Source organism: Lepidochelys kempii, chromosome 19, assembly GCF_965140285.1.
Source record: "Lepidochelys kempii isolate rLepKem1 chromosome 19, rLepKem1.hap1, whole genome shotgun sequence".
Taxonomy (NCBI): domain Eukaryota; kingdom Metazoa; phylum Chordata; order Testudines; family Cheloniidae; genus Lepidochelys; species Lepidochelys kempii.
Window position 1 is genome coordinate 220,403 of NC_136398.1, and position 25,246 is coordinate 245,648.

Here is a 25,246-nt window from a genome sequence, read left to right on the forward strand (position 1 = left end):
AATTTAATTAACACTTTTTTTTTTAAACAAGTGTCATCAGCATGGAAGCATGTCCTCTGGAATGGTGGCTGAAGCATGAAGGGCCATATGCATGTTTAGCATATCTGGCACATAAATGCCAGGCAATGCCGGCTACAAAAGTGCCATTGTAAATAAGAAGAGGGCATCATTATCTCCTGTAAATGTAAACAAACTTGTTTGTCTTAGCGATTGGCTGAACAAGAAGTAGGACTGGGTGGACTTGTAGGCTCTAAAGTTTTACACTGTTTTGTTTTTGAGTGCAGTTATATAACAAAAAAAATCTACATTTGTAAGTTGCACTCTCATGATAGAGATTGCATTACAGTACTTGTATGAGGTGAATTGAAATACTATTTCTTTCATAATTTTTACAGTGCAAATATTTGTAATAAAAATAATATACACTTTGATTTCAATTACAACACAGAATGCAATATATATGAAAATGAAGAATACCATCCAAAATATTTGATAAATTTCAGTTGGTATTCTATTGTTTAACAGTGTGATTAATCACGATTAATTTTTTGAATTAATCGCAAGTTAACTGCAATTAATTGACAGCCGTAGAAAGAAGTAATATTTTTCTCTTCTTCTATGTTCAGTCTTTTGCTCTCCTTGCTTCCATAAGCACTCATCAGATGGATTCCATTTTAAAAGAAATTATAGTGTTACCAAAAATCATCTTGTATACGATTTCCTGGGATCTGGAGAAAACATGAGTCAATCATGCCAGTTCCGCAAATACCAGGTATCTGCTTCTCCCAAAAGCTGATCAAATCATTTCTGTCCTCTGCAGTCTGGTTCTTTATTAATTCTATTTGATATACATGCACTCTGTTAGATTCTGCCATCGTTTTAGGCAAAAATTCCAGATGCTTATTTTTACCTTCTTGTTTTCTCAATAACTACTCAGTACTGTTTGTTCTTGATAATAGCTGCATTTCCTGTTGTCTCTGAGTTGCCCAGAGTACAACCTAGGGGTTCAGTGCAGCTCCTGGAGTTGTAAAACCTGGCGCATGGCTGTATGGTGAGGATCATTAGAGTTAGCATTGCTGGTGCACTCAAGCAATAGGCAATTTCTTCATCTGTGATGATCTATATATTTTTGATACATATAAATATCCATAATTTTTCAATGATAACTGCAGCCTTTTGACTCCTGACAAGTTTCCAATACCACTGTAATTGCCACACAGTTTGGGCATCCCCCCTACATTATTCATTCTGTAAGTTGACTCTTGAGATTTTGTGCAAGTTGCAGCTGTTCAGCTGTTTGGACTTTGTCTTGGAGAAGCATGTCGGGATGTTAGTTGCGTGGAACATTCAGGGTAACTCAAAGATGCTGGGGGATTGAGCTTCTCTCAGGTGAGGTTTCAGTGGCATTGAAATGTTCTTTCTGAATAGATATAACTCCCTTTTTTGTTTGTATTTTAGCAATTTACTTTTCCTTTTAATCTAGCTGCAGTTCAGATTCCGTTGATAAATCACCTGTGATATGTTTAAAAAAAATAAATAAAAGGTTAGATTTCTCTTAGAGGCCAAGCTCTGCAAATGCAGCAGGTAGTGTGAATGCTGCCCACTTCGAACTGAAGCTGTTGTGAAGTAATTTCTAATGCAAACTCTGGGAATGTTACAAATAATAAATTCACTATCCACAGGTAAGATACGCAATTTCAGTTGTAGCTGAGTGTTATGGGTCAAAACCAGAATTGGTGTAGACAGGTCCAACTGGTTGAGTTTGGCCCTTTCTGTCCCACACTATTCTTCAGGTCAGCTTCATATTGCCATAATCTATAGGGACCATTTACATACAATACTGAGCGTAGAATCTACTCTGCAGGTTACTATATTTATCCTTAAATTCCTTTAAATACTTTAAACAGGGTAGAAAAGACTGTCTTTAGTAACTAGGCCAGAAGGCCTAAGAGGATTTGTCTTTTAAAATAACTTTCCTATGCAGCAAGACTTTTAGCTGTGTATTTTGCATTGATACCTCTGATGTCCTATGCAGCAATTACACTATATTAGAAGATACCTTTTACCATGTAGGGTTTAGGATACCTTGGTGGTCAGAATATGGTTTGCAGTATGTCTTCCTCAATTTTGTTTCTAAAGAGTGATGATTATTTTTGATAGGTTCTTTTACAAGAGGTACCAATCAAAATAGAATAAAAGGATTAGTAGGTCTGCCACATATGTGGAATTAGTCAGCACTGTCATTTATTACAAGATACTTACACTGTATACACCCTAATAGGTATACAGAGTAGTTATAATTCAATTAAACCCTAGTTATACTGAAGTTGGAAACAATAGCAGTGGCAGCCCTTTGTCTTCGCTATATGAAACATTTAAGCTAAATCAACACCTACTTAAGTGAACATTAATAAGCATTCGTGGGGGCTCCTCAAGATCTGGGGGCGTCATTTGTCACAGTGTAATAGAAAATCGTAATGAATAATAACACCTAGCTATTCAGCAGGAGCTTGCATATATTGTAGGAGAAAGATCTGAATAGTGCTACCCAGCAGAAAGATGTTTTTTAATTTCAGAAGCTAAGGCTGCAGTGTGTGCATATTGAATTCTGTTGGCTTCCAGGAAGGTTTGTGTTGAGATATAAAGATTATTCATCTAGCAGTCCAGTCTATGTTGTCTATTTTCTGCACAGTGAATGTACTGTATGTATTGGCTTGCATAATATTGTTCACTAAAAAGGAAAATGAAATCAAGAGAAAACTGATTCTCCAGGGATTCATGGGCTTTGGCTTCAACCTTAGCAAATATATAAGAATGTAAAATTAAAACAACTAGCTCCCTTGGCCCCTGAATCAGAGTTTACATTTGCTTTTCCCCTTCATGCTGGCATCTGATATCCAGTACTCACTAGCAATTATCAGTGTCACCTCCCTACCTCCACACCCTTCAGAATTATAACCTAGGAAATGCATTGGAGAAAACCATGCTTCTTCTACCTCCCACTACTCTCACACATCCTGTCCATGAGCTTCTGTTAAATTAATATTTGTATGAGGGACTTTATAATAAATTCAGTCACCCATTTTAATTTACAAATTTATAATTTGACTGTAAAAATAATAGCAAGCAACAGTGGGAGCTGACTCCCCTAGCAGGAATGAGGGCCCCATTTAAATGGGCCTTTCCCTCTGACCTCTCCTGAGCTGCATTCATTTACACGTTCAGCAACACAACAAAGGTAGAGGGGAAACTCTCAAAAGCTCTGGATAAAATCCATACTTTGGTGGGCAGGGTGGCTTTCTGTCAGATTTCATCATTCATAATGTTTGGAGGTGGAAAACGGCGTCTTACACGGATGATGTTGCTGTGGACCTAGCAATGGGACTTCTTTTCAATTAGAGAGGGCAGTACTTCCATGTGTGCTGCTGTGTGATTCCAAAGAGCTGCTATGTAGAGTTGACTAGGAAGCACCAGCACTCTTAGGGGACTTCTGGATTTGCAGTCCCTTTTCAGCTTCATTAACATAATTGGAGCTGGGATTCATTTGGCAGTAACCAGCTAGTTTCAAAGGCTCTAAATATATTATGTTATCTAAAAGAACTGTTTCTGACTGGTGCCTCCATGGGCCTTAAACACTATACCACTACAGTTCTGCCACTTATCTGTTCCTTCTAGCTGTGCTTTTTACTTCCATAGGTGTGAAAGGAAAAAGAACTTTGTTTGCTCTGTATCTTCATTCTAAAGCACAGCAGAGGCTATAATATCATCCTGATCACATCTGCACCTGAATAATATACATGGACTGAATTTTGCCCTTGCTTGCACTCTTTGCAGCCCCACTGTCGTCAGAATGGCTTGTATGTGATAGCAGAATGTGGCCCAAGGATTCTCCATTAGCTGCAAGATGCTCATGTTTTGAGACATTATTCTCTATTTTCTTTGTAAGTAGCATCTATGCAGAGTATAGGGATTCCTTGGCCCAAATTATCAGACTTTTGTTATTGCTAATTCAGTGGACAAATGTCAATGTAAGGGAAATTACTTATACCGTACAGAGTAATTAATTATTATTTATTTGTATTACCATAGCGCCTAGAAGCCTTAGTCAAGTCACTGCACAAAAACGGAACAAAAAGATGGTCCCTGTCCCAAAGACCTTACAATCTAAGTATAAAACATGAGACGACAATGGATACAGTTAGATAGAAAAGGGAGTTCAAGAAAATAATAGAACAATATTGATTGATAGGCAGTGGTCTAAGACCACCAATGGCCTAAGTGTTGTCAGGGTTGTTTTTTTTGTAGGCATCATGGCAGAGGAGGATTTTAAGGAGGAATTTGAAAGAAGTGGATGTTTATGGGGAGTTATTTCCAAGCATATGAGGCAGTATAGCAGAAAGCACAAAGTTGCTTCTTTGAAACTTTAATAAGTGGGTGATGGAGGGTGGCATTATGGCTGGTCGGAAGTGGGAATTGACATTTTGGTAGCGAATGTGAGCTGAGAGGTATGCTGGGGGATAATTTGTGAAGACAAGCAGCTTATGTCTGGTGTGATAGAAAAAAGGGATCCAGTAGAAGGAGTCAAAGAGGAGGTGACATGGTTAAAGCAATGGCTAGGAAAATGATCCTTGCCCTGTTCATATCCATTCAGAATACTGCTGCAAGATTATATTTGTCAAGGCCAGAAAAGAAGGATGTGGTAGTTATTGAGATTGCCATGGTTACTACGCTAGCTGTACTGCTGTCACTTCTTTGTTCACTTTGAATGCACCCCTTATAGGTGGAATGCCTTGGTTCTTTACTGCTTCTAGGGTGGGGTTCCAAAATTCACCCATTGTCAGACCAGGACCTAGTTTACAACCCTCTGGATACCAACAGTGACTAATTCAGCATGTCCAGCTGAGGTTGGACACTTCCAAGCTTTCTCTTTGGGGTCCTGTGACAGCATATGTTTATGGTGATATGGAAGTAGCTTCTCAAAACACAGCATGAATTATTTTGCCCAAAAGGTACTTAGAGAAGTAAATTTAAAATAACAGGCCTACATGCCTAAGCTTAGCCTCTCTATCTACAGTTTAGGCAGGTCTTGATTATTCCTCATCTCTTAGTTGGGAGAAAGAGCCTATACAGCTTGCAGCCTATCCCTTGTGCTTCTGACTCTCACTCAAACTGTCAGTCTTTTGACTAAAAAGAAAAGGAGTACTTGTGGCACCTTAGAGACTAACCAATTTATTTGAGCATGAGCTTTCGTGAGCTACAGCTCACTTCTTCAGATGCATGCCGTGGAAACTGCAGCAGACTTTATATATACACAGAGAATATGAAAAAATACCTCCTCCCACCCCATTGTCCAGCTGGTAATAGCTTATCTAAAGTGATCATCAGGTGGGTAGCTCACGAAAGCTCATGCTCAAATAAATTGGTTAGTCTCTAAGGTGCCACAAGTACTCCTTTTCTTTTTGCAAATACAGACTAACACGGCTGTTACTCTGAAACCAGTCTTTTGACTGACACACCTGGCCAGCGCCAGCCTCTCTCAGATCACCTCCAGACCCCCCTCCTTTTTCTAGGGTCTCTGAAGAGTTTGGTTTCCTTGTGATCCCAGGCTTAGCCTTGGGAAGAGTAAAACATCCTAGCCTGAATGGAGCCAGTGAGGTAAATTCTCCCACCAATTAGTGGCCCAACCATTGGGATCTTAACTCCTTTGAACCTAGGTTCCTGAGAGGCTGCCTTATTTGTGTCACTGTTTAGAGCTTTCTTTGATTTAACTATATGCAGTCAGACAGATAACAATAAAAAATTGAAGCGGGAAATTGAGCCTTACATAATATTAAAAATAAGCAATACAGACCTTTTGCCAGTTCATCACAGAGATGTGATATTATGAGTGCTTGGATAAGAGTTTTAGCTGTGTGGATGGATGGGAAAAGCGAGAGGTCAGTAGATGATGCCTAGGTTCTAGTGTCAGGCACAAATATGGTAGTGTCCCATAACTAAGGTGGGTGGAAGAGGCTGGGGAGGAAACATTAAGAGCTCTGTTTTAGTCATGCTGAGCTTGAGTTGGCACCCAGACATTCATGAGGAGATGTCAGAGAGACAGGCCAAGACTTCAGTTTGGACAGAAGGAGGCAGGTTTGGAGTAAAGAGGTAGAACGGTGAGTTGTCAGCATGGAGATGGCAGTTGGATTTGTGTTTGTATGTGGGATTACCCCGGGATAAAGTGTAGAGAGAGAAGAGAAGGGGACCAGGACCGAGTCCCGTTGAATCCCCACAGAAAGTTGATGATGATGAGGATTCTCTGAAGGAGTGATTAGAGAGGTACGAGGAGAATGAGGAAAGGACAGAGCCAGAAAGTTCCATATTAAGTTTCTGCCATTAATAAAGCATATTTTAAAAGGAGTTGACTACTACACTTTAAGTGACTTCCTGAAATAAGTAGTTCTGAAAAGTGTTAAGGTTGAGAAACAATTATGTGGTAAGAATTTTTTTCTCAATAAATTTCCTCCATCTTGTATTACATTTAATGTCCTTAATAGAAGCAGAATATGTTTTCAAAAGTTCCCATTGAGAATGTCTTTAAAAGGGAGGTCCTAGTCTATGCATTATTTGTTACACTTGTGGAAACTGTTCTATTAATTTAAACGAAATAGAGAATCATAGAAATGTAGGGCTGGAAATCAAAAAGTCCAGCTCCCTGTGCTGAGGCAGGATCTAGACTGTCCCTGACAGGTGTTTGTCCAACCTGTCCTTAAAAAACAAAAACGATGGAAATTACACGATCGCACTTGAAAGCCCATTCCAGAGCTTAACTACCATTATAGTTAGAAAAATTTTCCTAATATACAAGCTAAATCTTCCTTGATGCAGATTAAGCCATTACGTCTTGTCCTCCCTTCAGTGGACATGCAGAACAACTGACCACAGTCCTCTTTATAACAGCACATTACAGATCTGAAGACTATTATCAGATCCATCCACAGTAATCTTTTCTCAAGACTAAATATGCCCAGTTTTTTTTTAGCCTTTCCTCATATGTCAGGTTTTCTAAACCATTTTTGTTGCTCTCCTCTGGACCTTCCAATTTGTCCACATCTTTCCTGAAGTGTGTAGCCCAGAACTGGACACAGTACACCTGCTGAGGCCTCACCAAGTCTGAGTATAGTGGGACAACGAGCTCCCAAGTTTTACATACAACACTTCTGATAATACACCCTAGAATAGTAGCCTTTTTTGCAACTGCATCACATTGTTGACTCATATTAAATTTGTGATCAGCTGTAATCCCCAGATCCTAGCCAGTCATTCCTCATTTTGTAATGTTACATTTGATTTTTTCCTTCCTAGGTGAAATACTTTGCACTTGTCTATACTGAATTTTATCTTGTTGAATTCAGAGCAATTCTCCAGTTTGTCAAGATAATTTTGAATTCTAATCCTGTCCTCCAAAGTGCTTGCAACCCTTTTCTGCTTAGTGCCATATGCAAATTTTATAAGCCTATTCTCCACTCCATTATCCAAATAATGAAAATATTGAATGGTACTGGATCCAGGACTGACCACTGCAGGATCCCACTAGATATGCCTTCCCAGTTTGACAGCAAACCATTCTTCTTTTTTCATATGGCGTTTGCAAAGCAACGGGATCATAATTGAATCTTGGGATTTGAAAGCCCTACTAATGCTTCTGGAGTAGCTCGGTGGATCCCCCTTATACCACCTCTGTAAGTGTGAAAGGGTCGGTCGTCCATGATGTGTTGCACAGATTGTACCTCACCACAGTCAGAGTTTGGTGATTCTTTGATTTTTTTTCCATTTGTGAAGGTGATATCCACACCTTCCATGTGTTGTCTGAACACAGTTACATGCAGTCCACTGCCTACACTGCAGAATCCCAGGACTTCCTCTATTGGATCATCAGTCAGGACAACAACATGAGCAGCCCATGACTTGAGCCAGTGAGTGCTGAAATCTTTTCCGTTGGCCTTTGGTACTGACATGTGAATACGCAAAGGCTTCCTGGATTTGAGAGTGTCAGTGAATTGAGGTCTTGATGTATTGGCATGTCCAGAGCAGCCAGGATCTAGTTTTACTCCTGGACCTCAGCGGCACCTTGCCTGATGTTGGCAGTTGCGATGCCTGCCAAAACTGGTAGCCATGATATTGGCATTGATTAGTGAGAGCTGCTAACAATCCTGAGCGTAGCATTGATGTCAGTGTCAAGAAGATTTGTGTGGGAACTGTTGCACGAAACTGGCATGCAATGCTCCGTTGTTGGCAAGATGAGGGCTTGTAGTGACTTTCGAAGCACGTGCACATCAGATCCCCAGGATGTGCCAGCAAGCTTCTGGATGATGTTAACCCTTGTCTTTATCTCTCTTTTTTTGTGTTATCAAGATTTTGGCAATAGCTTAGCATCTGATCCAGCGTAACTCCAAGGAACCATGGGTTGTGATCATGTGATAGAGGCAGACCACAAAAGTTCCATTTTCAGCGGCACTTTGGCCTTGTGGTTATTCAAGTGGAAGGCAGAGATGAGTGATCAGATGAACCACTTAATAAGTACTCTTTGAGTATGCACCTTATAGTAATGTCATCTAGATCACATTTCCCTAGTTTGCTTATGAGAATGCCATGTTGGACTATGTCAAAAGCCTGACTAAAATCAAGATGTAGCATGTAGATTTTAAAAATGTTTAATGGCGTGTTTGTCATGGTACTAAGCAGGCTAAGGTCTTTGTATAGCAAAACCCAAACCTTATTGAAGACTGTTTCATGTTAAACAGTTACAGGATTCTGTTAATATCTTTAACTGTTCATGAGTGCAGGAGAGCTGGCAGTTTCTCAAGGAGACAATATTAAAAGCATAACTGCAAATTATCCTGATGCGAAGGAAAGAGTCGCATTGGCTTTTCTTTTTTCCAATCAGCATTTGTTATTGTAGGTTATTGTAACTGTGACACCCTGGCACCTCCTTATTCATCACTGTCATATAATTAGGATATGTTTTGCACAAAGTATGCCCTGTGAGGTATCATTCTAAAAGTCTTGATCTGCTAGACATTAATATCTCGCTGGATTGTATGTGCTATTGTCATATGTGAAGCTATGAAGTCTGGCTACGTATGTGTACTGAAACATGTTGCGAGGTTGAAAACACCCACGCGCAGCCTTTCAGGTAGAACAGTAAAAAAGGCCAAACAATGTTAATGGCTTATTGAGGAAATGCACACAAGCACAAGGATTACCCCAGGAACTGTGTACAATAGAAACCTCTCATACATAGCACTACACAATGGGAACTGTTTGACCCAGGTCACAGAAAAGAGCTTTCCAGCAAATGGGAAGAAGATATAAAGGGGGCAATGACATCATGATGGGACCTCACTCTCCCTACAACAACACACCTGGAAACACTGGAGGAACAAAGACTGAACTGGGGGAAGTGATGGTCCCGGCTAAAGAGATTTCTAGTCTGTGTATGAAAACCTGGGAAACCCAAGCTGCAAAGCAAAGGCAGCTTGTGCCTTAAGAATCTGCCATCCTGTTTATCACTCAGGGTGAGAATTTGCTAATTCATCTCCTGCCTACGTAGTATGTTAAACTCAGTTTGCGTTTTTGTTTATTTACTAGGTAATCTGCTTTGATCGGTTTGCTGTCACTTATAAGCACTTAAAATCTATCTTTTAGTAGTAAATAAACTTATTTTATGTTTTAATCCAAAACAGTGTGTGTTTGACTAAGGTGTCTGGGAAAAATCTCAGCTTAGTTACTGTAGTAGGAAGAGAGCCTAAGACATAAGTAGTATTCCCTCTAATTTTTCCCATCCATGTACAGAATGAATTTTGTTATGTGCACCAATATGGAGGTGATGTGTGACTCATCACCTTCATATTGGAACACACAACAAAATTCATGAGGTTGGGGTGGGGCTGAGGGGTTTGGAGTGTGGGAGAGGGCTGAGACAGAAGGTTGGGGTGCAGGGTGTGAGGACTCCAGCTGGGGGCGTGGGCTTTGGGGTGGGGCTGGGGATGAGGGGTTTGCGGTGCAGCAGGGTGCTCTGGGGCTATGGCTGGGAGAGAGGATTCCCCCTAGCTCTCTCCCCGCAGCAGCACCTGGGCCGGGTGGGAGAGACGTCTCTCCCCGCCACGGCAGCTCTGAGCCTGGGACCTCAGGATAGGGGAGGGGTGCCCCACAACAGGTCCGGGCCGGGGAGGAGCGCCCCGCAACAGGGTCAGCCACACTGCCCTGGCTGCGGTTGAGTTTGGGCCAGACCACCTGAGTTCAGGGCTGGGCTGGGCTGCCCAGGTTCAGGGCCAGGCCATAGAATAGTTGGGGCTGGAGGACCGCACCAGCTGCAGGAGGTCCGGGCTTCAGCCTATTTGGGACTGGGGGAGGGGTGCCCTTCCCCCAGCCATGGCTGGTCCCTAGGCAGGTTCCCTGAGTGTCTGCACGGCGCTAAATAGGCTGCTGCACAGCGTTGCGGCTTACGGGGAACTTAGGACATAAGCCCTTGTATCAGAAGCCTGGTATGAGGCAGGACCTTCTCACAGAATCTGACACGAAGAGGGCTAATATTGCAGAAATACACATTCCTAAGAAGTGCTAAGCACAAAAGACTCACGCAAACACATCCGAATATCAGGTGGTACCAGTACAGATCGATATCAATGATGGTACAAAAACATTCCCCAAAAATAACAAACACGCTGACCCCTCCTAAAAGTTAAGGTCAGGATATCAGTACATAATAGAGATGTTTTAATCGAACCAACATGTACAAGGTAATGGGTAATAACTAGCCACGTCGGGGGCAGTAACTATATCAGAGGCCGTACTAACTTGTTTATATCTGGGTATAAAAATTTATCTCAGAGGGAGTATCTTGTTCCAGCCAAGGGGGGAATGGAAAGTCCCACCATAAATTGAGCTGTATCCATTGACACAAGTCTTAGTTTCCTCGTAGAGCAGGGGTGGCCAACCTGAGCCTGAGAAGGAGCCAGAATTTGCCAATGTACATTGCCAAAGAGCCAAAGTAATATGTCAGCAGCCTCCCATCAGCTCCCCAGGGCCTCCCACCCACCGGCAGCCCCGCAGATCAGCGCCTCCCCCTCCGTCCCCACACCTCCCGATCTGCTGTTTTGTGGCATGCAGGCGGCTCTGGGAGCGGGGGAGGAGTGAGGGCACAGCAGGCTCAGGAGAGGGGGCGGGAAGGGATGGAGTTGGGGCAGGGCCTGTGGCAGAGCCAGGGGTTGAGCAGTGAGCACCCCCGGCACACTGGAAAGTTTACGCCTGTAGCTCCAGCCCCAGAGTCGGTGCCTAGACAAGGAGCCGCATATTAACTTCTGAAGAGCCGCATGTGGCTCCAGAGCCACATGTTGGCCACCCCTGTCGTAGAGTCTGCCTAGGGTTATTGTGGTCATTGGGCAGTTTGCTCGAAGTCTGCTGTGCCGGCTGTCTGCGCAGAGCTGGGGCAGCACACAGGGAGAACACCCACACGCAACCAAACATCTAACCGCAGTTACCACAAGTGTGCATGGTCCTCTTCACATTGAGGGAGAGGCAGACCGGGTATTAAACCCATATACTGGCCAGATTTGACCAGGGAAGGGCGGTACTGCTCTGGGGTCCAAGGCTGGTGGTTAGAGAGCCTGCATGTAACTGCAGCTGGATGCATCCCTACTTGTGTGAATGCTGGTGAAAGTGTAAGCTCGGAGGGCTTTGCAACTTGTTACAGCAGCACAGTGTGAGAGGGAGCCCAGCATGGTGAGTGAGAGGACTCATTGGTACCCCAGTTCCAGGTGGCACCCCGGCGGGAACCCCTCGCAGTAACATTTTACAAACTTTCACTCAGATTTCACAGCACAGGTCACAGGGTAAATTTGTAAGCCCAATTATTACAACATAAACCTACTGATATCTGAATTGCTTAGGTCTAACTATGAGCAACTAATGGTTTCACCCAGTTTTTACTGTAGCAACCAGTGTATCTCATTTTAATCTCCAGTTAACGTTTGCCAGGAATGTAGTCAGTGGGCTTTCAATGCTTATGAAGGTGTGTGTATGCTTGTTTTTTGCTAGGGGTGTGTGTGGATTTTAAGTGCTGACATTTATCCACTGGCCAGTGGAGTAAGTAGTTTGCTGGGTCTTAAATACCCAGCTCACCATCTATTTCACTTGGAAGAATTATCTTCAAGAGGGTTCTATGTGCTTTAGACTTATTCTCATCACATTATTTAAAATGAATGTATGATCCAGATCTGTAGAAATACATGGGAAGAAGCTGTGCAGAATTTCAGAATACTCTTCTGTAACCAGCTGACCACAGCCTAATTAAGGTCACTGTTGCTCCTTGAATAGGCCTGGTGTAACTATCCTGCCAGCACTTTTCTGAGGCTTTCCAGGGCCACATTGGGCAGATATATTTCCTATTATGGGTCTGATATGTTTTTCAGGAATAAGGCAGTTCACATTCCTAGAACTATAGAAATTGCACCTGGAAAGACTAGTAAGATTACATGTAATCCATGCTATCTTGGACAATGCAGGATTCTTCCCTATACTATATTGTCTAGTGCTTCAGCCAATCCAGTTTTCATGAGCTCAACCAATAGTGCTTCCATTACTTCCAGATATTCAGCCTAAATTTTCCTTTGCTAATTGATATTCTGTCCATCTTAGTTATAATTTCTTGCACTGCCCTAAAAAGTTTCTCTCCTTCCTTTGCACCCTTCAAATTCAATAAATTTCAGCACATTAAGAGAGTTACAGTAAATGGCAAAATGGATTAATGCATCAGTTTTTCACTTTTTAAGACTTGCATTTATATTCTGGTCACAAGTACAAATGAGTGCTGTTCTCCTGGTCTTGTGCAAATCAGCATGCAGTTTTGCACAAATAGCAGTCCCCTTAAGACAGGCTTCAGTCTGGAGTAGTAGGGTATGTTGCTGAGTGTGACTGATGTGTCCCAGCAGAGATGTATGGGGCCAAGGAATAAAATAATAGAGGGGGCTGCATGTCAGGCATGGGAGTGCGCTGCAAAAGAAACATGGAAGAAGTTTGCACAGAATCTGCCCATGTTGTACCTGACTCAAACCATTTCTATTAAGCCTCTCTTTTTCAAAACCACTAAATTCAATTGCATATTTGACATTTAAGTGTTAATCTAAGTCAATATACCCTATTTAAGATGAAAACCACCATATCCACAACGCTAAACTCAAACACGACCTCTGACTCAAACCCTATCTTTGGATGAAAGATTTATTTGTAGCGTTTCTAAGTACTGCAATACACCTTGATCCGGTCTAAAGGGCTGTAAATCTGGAAGTCAAATTGTGTTAGAATTTCTTCTTTGTAGTATTTTTCATCAAAGGCTTGGTACATAAGTACTTACTGTATGGGTTCTTGTAATTCAACAAATTACAATAATTGCTATTTACGTTTATTCTGTCTATGGCTAAGGCAGATGCTTGGCTTTGACCCACCCTCAGCTGGTTGTATAACCATTAAAGGCTGAATGTTATGATATTGTAGAAGAGATGTTGCTAAGATTTTTGGAGACTAATGTAAAGTTAGACACAGTCAAGTATTTATCTTTCTCCCATAAATGTGTATTAAATGGAAACATAGCTAAAACTCTACACAGCCTGACTGGGAAAATGTTCAGATTAATAGAAACAGTGATAGCTATGTGGCCAAATTTCCTGTGTGTTGGCATTTTTACAAATAATTTTGGCTGTTTTTTAACATTCAGTATTTTATCCTGGTCTGATTCCGAGGACATTCTTCACTTTTAATCTGCTGACATTGCATTGCTGACACTGACTCTGCAAGCACAGTGACCGTTTTAACTGAGATAGGGTCACGGGTGAAAGAGGAATGGTTTCTAATCCAAATGCCCATTACTTTATTTTCACTATTCATCTATTTCCAAACATTTTGAGTATCCAACCAATAAATTCTTCAGAAAGCAAAATTCCTTGGAGGATTGCCTTCCCTTACTATTAGGTGTTTTTTCTTGCAAGATTTACATAGTTGTAATACTTATTCATGCACCTTACTGTTAACCAGTTAGTCTAATACTGGTACTTCATATAAATATCATTTTTCGTGTGTACTTGCACAGGTTTAGTGTAGGTAGGTGAGGATTATGATAGAAAATAGCAATACTCCTTAACAGGGCGGGCTCTAGGATTTTTGCTGCTTCAAGCAAAAAAAATTTTGGCCGCCCCTGGCTCCGCCCCAACTCTGCCCCTTACTAACCCCTTCCCCAAATCCCTGGCCCCACCTCTTCCCCGGGGCATGCCGCATTTCCCACCCCCTATTGCTTCCTGCGGATCCCCCCGCCCCCGCAACTCCCCGCACTAGCTCACCTCCGCTCCGCCCACTCCCCTGAACATGCCGCCGCTCCACGTCTCCCCTCTCAGGCAGGGAAGAAGAGGCAGCACATTCAGGGGAGCGGGCAGAGCGGAGGTGGGGGGGGAGCGCAGGAAGTAACGTTGGGGGGGTAGAGGAACTGCTCCCAGCCCCAGATCGCCGCCACTTGGCTTCTCCCCCCTCCCTCCCGGGCTTGCCGTGCCAAACAGCTGTTCCACGCGGGGCAAGTCTCGGGGGGGAGGAGCGGAGAAAAGTGGAGCAGCGGCGGTGCGCTCAGGGGAGCAGGCGGAGGCGGAGCAGAGGCGAGCTGGGGCGACGGAGGCACATTTCTGGGGGCAGCCTGGCTGGCGCCGGAGCGCCGCCCCCAGAAATGTGCTGCCCCAAGCACCTGCTTGGTTTGCTGGTGCCTAGAGCCAGCCCAGCTCCTTAAGAAAACCAGAGATTCCTTTAGGAAGTTACTCTGAGGTATGATTTAATAATCATTCTTTCATGTGATTTTTTTCTCCTCCATTCACTAGCTCTTTGTGTTGGGCTCATATACTCCTTGCTCCTACATGGGACATTAAATAACGCTAAAGTGAGAGGGTGAGCAGGAGAACACAAGATGGACAAAGACAAGACAATGAGCTTGTGCAATAGTATTTTGTAGCCCAGTGGGCCAGCTTATGTCTATTATATTCACCGCTTTGCATTATATTATGCTTTATTATATTCAGCAGTAAAGCAAGGAACCTACAGACTTATATCCTGTAAGACACTGGCTTCAGCAGTTAGCATGAGGCCTACGAACTTTGGCATAGATAAACATAGGGGGCTGGGATCCGCCTTCTAGTCCTTCCTCTCCCTTCTGATCCCAGCCAGCGAGGGACCTGGTCTGCCCCTTCAGCTCCTTTTATCTGAGCCTGTTGTGTTCTGATTGGCTTATTTCCTGCAGCCTTTCTAGGCAGGCCTAGAGGACCTCCTTTCATTGCTCCTTTTCTGGGGTGGGTAGGACTGCAAAGCCTCCAACAGGGGGCCTCAAAGAGCCTGGTACACCCCCATCACATGCTGGGTGTTTCTGCACTGCAGCTGGAGTGCGACTTGAGCTAGTGCCCTAAAAGTAATAGGGTGGATGTTGTGGCTCAGAGACCGCTCAGGCTCTCAAGCCCACCTGATCTTCTGCGTTTGAGCTCTGGTGGCTAGCCCGAGTCTCTGCCAGATCCACAGTGTCCACACTGCTATTTTTAGGATGCTAGTGGGAGTCTCGCTCCCAGCTGCAGTGTAGACATAGCCAATGAGTCTGAGTGTGAGTCTAAATTAGCATAAAAGGGGCAGATTTTGCTTCTAGTTTCACAGTTCTATTGAAGTCATTGGGAGCTGTACCCGTGTAACTAGGGACAGGATGTGGCCCAGACAATGTAACTCTTGCCACTTTATATACCACCTCTGAAAATGGCCCAATGTGATGACAATCCTTTTGAAATATTTCAGAGTAGCAGCCGTGTTAGTCTGTATCCACAAAAAGAAAAGGAGTTCTTGTGGCACCTTAAAGACTAACAAAATTATTTGAGCATAAGCTTTCGTGAGCTACAGCTTACTTCAAAGCTTATGCTCAAATAAATTTGTTAGTCTCTAAGGTGCCACAAGAACTCCTTTTCTTTTTGCGGATACAGACTAACGTGGCTGCTACTCTGAAACCTGAATACATCATGTATATTAACAAGTAAATGGTGAGAGCAAGGGAATCATGGTGGCTAGTTCTGAGAAGATCTTTCACAGCATGGAGGAAAGCTGATCAATGAGATCATTCAGTCTTCACAGCTGAGGATGTTAGGGAGATTCCCAACCTGAGCCATCCTTTGTAGGTGACAAATCTGAGGAATTGTCACAGATTGAAATGTCACTCGAGGAGGTTTAGGAATTAATTGATAAATTTAACAGTAACAAGTCATTGGGACCAGATGGCATTCAGTCAAGAGTTCTGAAAGAACTCAAATGTGAAATTGCAGAACTATTAACTGTGGTTTATAACCTGTCCTTTATATGAGCTTCTGTACCCAATGACTGGAAGATAGCTAATGTAATGCCAATATTTAAAAAGGGCTCTAGAGGTGATCCTGGCAATTACAGACCAGTAAGGCTAACGTCAGTACCGGGCAAATTAGTTGAAACAATAGTAAAGAATAAAATTGTTAGACACACAGAAGAACATAAATTGTTGTGCAAAAGTCAACATGGTTTCTGTAAACCATGTGTTACTAATCTATTAGAGTTCTTTGAGGGGGTCAACAAACATGTGGACAAGGGGAATCCAGTGGACATAGTGTATTTAGATTTCCACAAAGCCTTTGACAAGGTCCCTCACCAAAGGCTCTTATGTAAATTAAGTTGTCATCCGATAAGAGAGAAGATCCTTTCATGGATTGAGAACTGGCTAAAAGACAGGGAACAAAGGGCAGGAATAAATGGTAAATTTTCAGAATGGAGAGGAATAACTAGTGGGGTTCTCCAACGGTCAGTCCTAGGACCAATCCTATTCAACTTACTCATAAATGATCTGGAGAAAGGGGTAAACAGTGAGGTGGCAAAGTTTGCAGACAATACTAAACTGCTCAAGATAGTTAAGACCAAAGCAGACTGTGAAGAAGTTCAGAAAGATCTCACAAAACTAAGTGACTGGGCAACAAAATGGCAAATGAAATTTAATGTGGATAAATGTAAAGTAATGCACATTGGAAAAAATAACCCCAACTATACATACAATATGATGGGGGCTAAGTTAGCTACAGCTAATCAGGAAAGAGATCTTGGAGTCATCGTGGATAGTTCTCTGAAGTCGTCCACACAGTGCACAGCGGCAGTCAAACAAGCGAACAGGATGTTGGGAATCATTAAACAAGGGGATAGAGAATAAAATGGAGAATATCTTATTGCCCTTATATAAATCCACGGTACGCCCATATCTTGAATACTGCGTACAGATGTGGTCGCCTCATCTCAAAAAAGATATACTGGCATTAGAAAAGGTTCAGAGAAGGTCAACTAAAATGATTAGGGGTTTGGAATGAGTCCAATATGAGGAGAGATTAAAGAGGCTAGGACTTTTCAGCTTGGAAAAAAGGAGACTAAGAGGGATATGGTATATAAAATCATGAGTGGTATGGAAAAAGTGAATAAGGAAAAGTTATTTACTTGTTCCCATAATATAAGAACTAGGGGCCACCAAATGAAATTAATGGGCAGCAGGTTTAAAACAAATAAAAGGAAGTTCTTCTTCACACAGTGCACAGTCAACCTGTGGAACTCCTTGCCTAAGGCGGTTATGAAGGCTAGGACTATAACAGGGTTTAAAAGAGAACTAGATAAATTCATGGAGGTTAAGTCCATTCATGGCTATTAGCTAGGATGCATAAGGAATGGTGTCCCTGGCCTCTGTTTGTCAGAGGATGGAGATGGATGGCAGGAGAGAGATCCCTTGATCATTACCTGTTAGGTTCACGCCCTCTGGGGCACCTGGCATTGGCCACTGTCAGCAGACAGAATACTGGGCTGGATGGACTTTGATCTGACCCAGTATGGCCATTCTTATGTTCTTAGGAAGGCAGAAAGGGTTACAAATACTTACTTGCAATTTTTAAAAAAAATGATAAGCACCAAATAAAATGAAAGTTCTAATCACTAGGGATACAAAACAATTGTAGTAGTAAATAGCGCCACATACATATAAGTAGTTTATGTCTTAGAAGAGCTGCAAATTGTTAATCTTCTTTTAATGGGGATGAGAATTATGTGGGAGAAAGAGGTATAAAAAGGATTCGGTTTCCTTACAATCTGCATATAAAATGAGCTGTGCTCATGGGGAGCTAAGCACTGAGGGAAGTAGCCATTCCAAAAAGTGGTATCTGTTAACGTGGGACTTGCTTTAAAATAAAGCCGTGAAAAAGCATATCATGAAAGAAAATGCTAACGATGTTTGTGGTGTAGCCTGGCTGGATGTGAAGTAGTATCAGCTTTTTTTTCAGGCCCCAGATGTGTCCCAGTAATAATCAGAAATGTTCATTATGTTTAGTGATGTGCAATCTGAAGAGTGTAATACATGATAATGGTCAGGAAGTTGGATAAACTTTTTGCACAAGTTAAACTTTTGCTGCTCTGAGAAGTATGAAGAGTAATGGACACCTTGCCATCAAAAGTGCACTAATAAGATTCAGGTAGTTAATATTCCATTAACAAGACCATTACAACCATTGAGGAGAAACATACTTTATTTTAAGGAGCAAAAACCACTCCTAAGTGAGGTGTAACAGCTGAATAAGCATATCTGCTGATTTATATTAATAAATCTTTAATTTATTAGTAATACCTTAATTTTGATAGTGTGTAGAGTCACTAAGCCATTAACAAACCCTTTAAAAGCTACTGACTAGAATAATACTTCCTATTAATGGACAAAACAGCACTTTTTAGCAACTATCTAAGGTTATATACTCACTAATAAGTGCTGTTTTGTCCATTAATAGAGAATATGATTTTGTACAGGGCATTTTGTGCCATCACAAAGCGTAAAAGAAGGTGAATAATTTCAAATGGCTTATTAAGCAATTTCAAACTCTCATATAAGTTGTCTAGCAAGCCGAGTTGTTGAAGCTGAATCAATGACATGTTAGCAACTTCTTAATTTCTATGGAAATGGTGCCATTAAGATAAAATACCCACTAAAACACAACAGTATATTATGGTATAACAGGAGCAAAATGAGGAATTATTTTGATGTCCTCTTCAGAGATGGTGTTCTTCGGATGACATTTAAACATTGGGGGTTTCACCACTTTCTAGATACGCTAAAACATTCTTTGTCAATTTTAGAAAATGGATGAGGCATTCAGCCTAATGGCTAGCAAGAACTTCTTTCCTGTGCTTATAAAATGGGGGTCCGCTTGGTGACATGGGAGGTTTTCATTGTTAGGAGATGATTTTGTTGCACTGCTCAGGTATAAATTAATTCATTTTTTGGTTATTCACATTACTGACAAGAATGCACTATCAAACCCAAATTGGATATTAGTCTGTGAATCAAATGGTATTTTTTTAGTAAAAGCCCTGTAGCAGAATGTGCCCCTGTGTCCACACCCTACATACTATTGTAATAATCTTTGTACAAAGTATGCCTTGTGAAGTGTCATTTGAAAACTCATAATTTTCTGGTCATAATTATCCTGATAAAATGTGTGTGGCACCATTATATGTGAAGTTATTTGATTCTACTGTATGGCGTTCTTCACACATGTTCCAAACTGAGGTTGGCAAACGGGTCTGTCTCAAACAAAGAAATGTGTGCTCTGCTTAACTTGCATTTAAAAAGTAAACAGAGTAATCAAGCCTGAAGAGAAACAAAAGAACCTCCAAGAGGTGAGGAAAAAGCAACAGGGAACATCCTTCTCTATAAACTCTGTTTCCTCAATGTCAGCTGGAAATGTTTTCGAAGAGGGGGACTGACACTATAAAAAGGAGGGATAAACACCTCCAAGAAACCCCTCTTCACCATCTCTCTTTCTCTCCTCCCTCCCTCCCCCCAGCCCCCAATCAATTCACTGCACCAGAAGGGATAAAGGAAGCAGCATTGAACCAGAAAAGGGGGTCCTGACCTAAGAAGTTTGGTCAGTAAGACTGCTGAGAGCATTTGGTGAGAAAACTTTGCTTTAAATGTAACAGTTTGTTAAATTAGGCACCGTTTGCTTTTTATCTTTGTTTTACTTGTAACCGATTCTGACCTTTATCCCTCATTACTTGTACTTATTTAAAATCTGTCTCGTTGTAGTTAATAATCTTGTTTTATTGTTTTATCTAGTCTGGTGTGTTTAAATTCAAGTGTTTGTGAAACTCCATTTAGGGTAACAAGGTGTGCATATTATTTCTATTAAAGAAATCTGAATTAGTATTGTCCAGGAGAGGGCTAGGCAATACAAGACAAACATTTCTGGGGGGACATCTAAGACTGGGAGTGTGTTTGGGGTCACCCTGCAGTATAATTAAGGCTCCAGCATGCACACACAGACATAGCTGGGAGTGACTTGCATGCTGGGTGCTGTTTGAGCGTCACGGAGTCACCGGGCCAATGCTCTGGAACTACTCCATACAAAGCTAGTCAGGACTCTGGTGTAGCATGCCTTCTCTCTCTGAGCATATTGTACGTCACCAGGGCAAGAAGCTTACACAACTTCGACCTTCCTGTGTCTGACCTCGGAGCATTCAGCATCCCTTCCTCCCTGTGTGCTTCCCGCAGCGAGTCCGCCCGGGTGGGACTCCTGGGGAAGCCAGAGGGCCCTGCACCCCAACTCCTGCAGTCAGCAGTGAATCTCAGCCAGCATGTAGAAAAAAGGGTTTATTAGTTGACAGGAACACAGCGCAGAACAGACCTCTTGCTATCACAGAAATCAGTGACTTTCAGCCAAGTCCAACTTGGGGAGTCCTGGGCCAGATGGCCTGGACTCCCCCTCTTCCAGTCCCCCAAGCAGACTGCCAGCTTCCAGCGACCCAATCTCAGACACCCCTGGTGTGCCTCCTCCTTGTCTTTGTCTCCCTTAATGGGCAAAGAGTCACCTGGTTGCATCCCCCTCTTGGGTCTCAGGTTACGAAGGGCACCGGTCTTAGAATACATGCAGGCAGCTGGAGCAGACTCACCTGCCCCAGAGGTCTCAGCCAAAGTCACACACCCCTATTCCTACCACTGAGGTATTGGTGCAGCACACAGGGAAACTGAGGCACACACAATTTTCATGCAAAACAATAAAACTCACACAGGCTCAACAGTAAGACTCATACAACATAACAAGGGAAAATCCCCACTTCGTCACATTGAGCAGTCCAGACTGAAGGCTGCAGCAGCAAAGCATTGGAAAGGCACCCCAGGTTAGAGGTCGGGGTGACACAGTTACTCATTAGTCTGGATTGTAACCTCGTATGTCATAAGCACAAAACCGTTTACAATAAAAATTGCACATACTAATAAAGCTAAAGCTGCAGTACAAGGATAAGTACAGTTTGGGATTCAAGTTCAAGTTTTCTAGTCATTTTAACCAGGCAAGTCATAGAATCTCAGGGTTGGAAGGGACCTCAGGAGGTCATCTAGTCCAACCCCCTGCTCACTATAAATATAAGTATAAATCACTATGAGCAAATGGATGTCTTTCTGCATTAGATCTTAATAACCTCTTCTTTGATGGAGAAAACTTGTGATACCTTGTTTTGAGTACTGTATTTTTTGTTTTTGCTTTGAGTTTTAGAAGCAAATGAGGCTCTGCTGCTTCCTTCAGACTCTAATCTTTCTGCTTTACACATTAACACCATCAGCAGTAAGATAATAGAAAACAAGTTCAGATTATTGTTAGTAATTCTAAGTGATGTTGCTGGTGATGTGTGAGACAGACTGAACACTGTGTGACTCTGCAGTGCTCAAAACAGCAAAAAAAAGATTTGTTTTGATTAGCAAGCATGACATAGAAACCATAGAGGAGTAAAGCAGCAAGGTGTTATCTTTACAGAGTAAAAAGAAAAGGAGTACTTGTGGCACCTTAGAGACTAACCAATTTATTTGAGCATGAGCTTTCGTGAGCTACAGCTCACTTCATCGGATGCATACTGTGGAAACTGCAGCAGACTTTATATACACACAGAGAACATGAAACAATACCTCCTCCCACCCCACTGTCCTGCTGGTAATAGCTTATCTAAAGTGATCATCAAGTTGGGCCATTTCCAGCACAAATCCAGGTTTTCTCACCCTCCACCCCCCCCCCCCCCACACACAAACTCACTCTCCTGCTGGTAATAGCCCATCCAAAGTGACAACTCTCTACACAATGTGCATGATAATCAAGGTGGGCCATTTCCTGCACAAATCCAGGTTCTCTCACCCCCCTCCAAAAAACACACACACACAAACTCACTATCCTGCTGGTAATAGCTCATCCAAAGTGACCACTCTCCCTACAATGTGCATGATAATCAAGGTGGGCCATTTCCAGCACAAATCCAGGTTTTCTCACCCCCCCACCCCCATACACACACAAACTCACTCTCCTGCTGGCAATAGCTCATCCAAACTGACCACTCTCCAAGTTTAAATCCAAGTTTAACCAGAACGTCTGGGGGGGGGGGTGTTAGGAAAAAACAAGGGGAAATAGACTACCTTGCATAATGACTTAGCCACTCCCAGTCTCTATTTAAGCCTAAATTAATAGTATCCAATTTGCAAATGAATTCCAATTCAGCAGTTTCTCGCTGGAGTCTGGATTTGAAGTTTATTTGTTTTAAGATAGCGACCTTCATGTCTGTGATTGCGTGACCAGAGAGATTGAAGTGTTCTCCGACTGGTTTATGAATGTTATAATTCTTGACATCTGATTTGTGTCCATTCTTTTACGTAGAGACTGTCCAGTTTGACCAATGTACATGGCAGAGGGGCATTGCTGGCACATGATGGCATATATCACATTGGTGGATGTGCAGGTGAACGAGCCTTTGATAGTGTGGCTGATGTTATTAGGCCCTGTGATGGTGTCCCCTGAATAGATATGTGGGCACAGTTGGCAACGGGCTTTGTTGCAAAGATAAGGTCCTGGGTTAGTGGTTCTGTTGTGTGGTATGTGGTTGTTGGTGAGTATTTGCTTCAGGTTGCGGGGCTGTCTGTAGGCAAGGACTGGCCTGTCTCCCAAGATTTGTGAGAGTGTTGGGTCATCCTTTAGGATAGGTTGTAGATCCTTAATAATGCGTTGGAGGGGTTTTAGTTGGGGGCTGAAGGTGACAGCTAGTGGCGTTCTGTTATTTTCTTAGTTAGGCCTGTCCTGTAGTAGGTAACTTCTGGGAACTCTTCTGGCTCTATCAATCTGTTTCTTCACTTCCGCAGGTGGGTATTGTAGTTGTAAGAAAGCTTGACAGAGATCTTGTAGGTGTTTGTCTCTGTCTGAGGGGTTGGAGCAAATGCGGTTGTATCGCAGAGCTTGGCTGTAGACGATGGATCGTGTGGTGTGGTCAGGGTAAAAGCTGGAGGCATGTAGGTAGGAATAGCGGTCAGTAGGTTTCCGGTATAGGGTGGTGTTTATGTGACCATTGTTTATTAGCACTGTAGTGTCCAGGAAGTGGATCTCTTGTGTGGACTGGACCCCCCCCGGACGTTCTGGTTAAACGGTATGCATCCGATGAAGTGAGCTGTAGCTCACGAAAGCTCATGCTCAAATAAATTGGTTAGTCTCTAAGGTGCCACAAGTACTCCTTTTCTTTTTGCGAATACAGACTAACACGGCTGTTACTCTGAAAACTCTCTACACAATGACAGGTTTCAGAGTAACAGCCGTGTTAGTCTGTATTCGCAAAAAGAAAAGGAGTACTTGTGGCACCTTAGAGACTAACCAATTTATTTGAGCATGAGCTTTCGTGAGCTACAGCTCACTTCATCGGATGCATACCGTGGAAACTGCGATGAAGTGAGCTGTAGCTCACGAAAGCTCATGCTCAAATAAATTGGTTAGTCTCTAAGGTGCCACAAATACTCCTTTTCTTTTTGCGAATACAGACTAACACGGCTGTTACTCTGAAACCTGTCTGTACAGAGTGACATCTTCAGCTAAAGGGACACTAAACATACAACTCAAAGTACTTTACTACCCTTATTAGTCTCTTGAGGATGTTATATCATTTACTTACAGCACAACTTAAATTTTAACCTCTCTGTTGTATTAGCCACCCAATTCTCCAGCTACATCCCCTGAGAAAAGTTTCCTTTCAGAACCCAGAATTCACACTTTAAGGCACAAGTATTTTTCACTGTTTCCTCCTTCTTTCTAGCTTCACTTTCTCTTTGTCAGGCACATTTTCCCCAGCAACTGATGCACATTGATTTCTATAAAAACCTCCTCCCCTCCCCCCAAGTAATTCCATGAGGCCCTTATTGCAGGCTCGTAAGTAACTGGGATTTTCTTTCCCATTTTATTCTTTAGAAAATAAATCAAAGAAAGAGAGAGTATTTTTTTAATTTATTTTTGTTTACTGGAAAGAATTTCATATTGACAGTTCTTTAAAATCCCTAATATTTCTTTGCACTTTCAGGTCTGTGGGTCATATTTTAGAATTTGTATTTTCTTATATTTGAATGGTAAAAGAGACAGGATAGAATAAATATTTTAAGGTAAATTCCCAGTATCAATATGCAGTCTGGGTCCTGCATTTTACTACAAAATTCTTTATTAAGGGCATTTTGTGTGAAATACATTCCTTTGCAGAGGGTCAACACAATGACTATGCAAGACTTAAATCCTCAAAATAAGACCTAAGTGGAATTTAAGTGGTGTATACACCTTGTATGGGCCCTTTGTACCACGGTGCATTTCACCCTTTTGCAAGAAGCTGGGACTTGGTGGGAAGTGGGAGGGAGGAGGTTCAGTATAGTCATTGGAATGGAAATTGCAGCCTGCAATGCAATAAATCCATGGAATAATAACACTTCAGTTATAACAATCACCTGTGTGACGAAGAAATGTAGACAGACTTTCAGAAACACGGAGGAGGGCTCTACAATGTAACCAGATTTCACCAGGAATATTGCAAGTCTGCATATACTGAATTTGTTTTTGGTAAACAACTAGATAAACACTTTAAAGGGCTAAAAACTATGAACATAAATAATCTATCCTTAATACTGTCTAGCTGGAGAGATAGTAACATGACTTCAGCAAGCAGCAGCTTGAATCCTACAGCCATAGCCCCTGCCGCAGAGTTGGAGACAAGGCTGGGGAAGGGATTTTGAAAGCTTGAAAGAGCACTGAACTGGACAGGATGAAGGCTTTGAGGAAAGCTGGACACATGAAGATAAATTGAGTTACATGCTCTTTACAGG